We start from the raw sequence: 1,962 nt of genomic DNA, 5'->3' as shown, positions 1-1,962 counted from the left end.
TGTTGCTGATGCTCATTAGAGTGCAAGAGAAATAAAACCTTCTAGAACCGGTCCCTTGACTAGAACTAACTTCTACTAGATGTTCCATGACCTGGATGAATGGGAACCTTCAGAAACTTTTGTTCATGATCCCCAATTGCTTGTTTTTTTTTTCTTGAATGACAACCACGGAACTTCCGCTTTCTGGCCTGTATGTGAAGTCTGTAGTGAGAGCCTTCAGATAACCCACGACCTGCACTGCTCTTGTCCGGCCGTTTATATACATGGGCCGGACAGGAAGGGGGTAATACCTTTAACTAACAATTGGATGATTTTTACATTTTGCTGGTTTGTAGATAGAAGACCCCCCCCCCTTACCCCCCTAAATTTCTCATCATGGTTTACCAATGATAGGAAAACAGTGACAAGCGCCAAGTACAGCTGAGAACAGACACCATATGTTTGTATCTCTCAGGCAGGGCTGCGGAAAAAGCACAGATGGAAGAAATCTCCAACAGATCATCTGATTATCGAGAATATCGCACCATTTATACGCAACTTCATCTTTGAGAATATTAGGAAGTCTCAAACCAGCAGAAAGGGAAAGAAAAAAAGAACGAAGAGGGGAAAACAAAACAAAACAAAAAAAAAAAAAAACCAAACAAAAAAAATACAAAAAAAATCAAACACAAAAAAAAAACAAAAACAAAAAAAAAAGATGGTTTTAACCCCTTGCCTACCGGGCACTCCTGCTCCCCCCCCCCCCTTCCTGCCCAGGCCAATTTTCAGCGCTGTCGCACTTTGAATGACAATTGCGCAGTCATGCCACACTGAACCCATATGACATTTTTATAATTTTTTTCACACAAACAGCGCTTTCTTTTGGTGGTATTTACTCTCTGCTGGGGGTTTAATTTTTTGCGCTATAAACAAAAACAGAACAAAAAATCTGAAAAAAAAAAAGTTTGTCTTTGTTTCTATTATAACATTTTTCAAACAGGTAATTTTTCTCCTTCACTGATGAATGTTGATGAGGCTGCACTGACAGGCAGCAATGATGGGCATTGATAGGCAGCACTGATGGGCTGCATTGATGATGCTGCACTGATAGGTGGCACTGGTGATGCTGCAGTGATGTGTGGCACTGATAGGCACTGCTGGGTGGCACTGCTAGGCATATCAATGCAACAATGATGGGCACTGATAGGTGGCACTGACTGGCAGCACTGCTGGGCACTGACTGGCAGCACTGAAGGTTGGCACTGCTACGCATATCAATGCAACAATGATTGGCACTGACTGGCAGCACTGCTGGGCACTGCCTGGCGGCATTGAAGGGTGGCACTGCTAGGCATATCAATGCAACAATGATGGGCACTGATAGGTGGCACTGACTGGCAGCACTGCTGGGCATTGATAGGCAGCACTGATGATGCGGCACTGATTGGCACTGCTGGGTGGTACTGCTAGGCATATCAATGCAACAGTGATGGGCACTGATAGGTGGCACTGACTGGCAGCACTGCTGGGCATTGATAGGCAGCACTGATGATGCGGCACTGATTGGCACTGCTGGGTGGTACTGCTAGGCATATCAATGCAACAGTGATGGGCACTGATAGGTGGCACTGACTGGCAGCACTACTGGGCACTGCCTGGCGGCATTGAAGGGTGGCACTGCTAGGCATATCAATGCAACTATGATGGGCACTGATAGGTGGCACTGACTGGCAGCATTGCTGGGTGGCACTGATGTGTGGCACTGCTGGGTGATACTGCTGGGCATATCAATGCAACAATGATGGGCACTGATAGGTGGCACTGACTGGCAGCACTGATGGGTATTGATAGGCAGCACTGATGGGCTGCATTGATGATGCTGCCGTGATAGGTGGCACTGACTGGCAGCACTGAAGGGTGGCACTGATAGGCACTGCTGGGCACAGGTGGGTGGCACTACTAGTCGTGTTAGTGACCCCTCAC

Source organism: Staurois parvus, unplaced genomic scaffold, assembly GCF_062004578.1.
Source record: "Staurois parvus isolate SC_StPar_1 unplaced genomic scaffold, SC_StPar_1.0 ptg001161l, whole genome shotgun sequence".
Taxonomy (NCBI): domain Eukaryota; kingdom Metazoa; phylum Chordata; class Amphibia; order Anura; family Ranidae; genus Staurois; species Staurois parvus.
The sequence above is the reverse complement of the archived record's forward strand: the minus strand, read 5'-3'. Positions refer to the sequence as shown.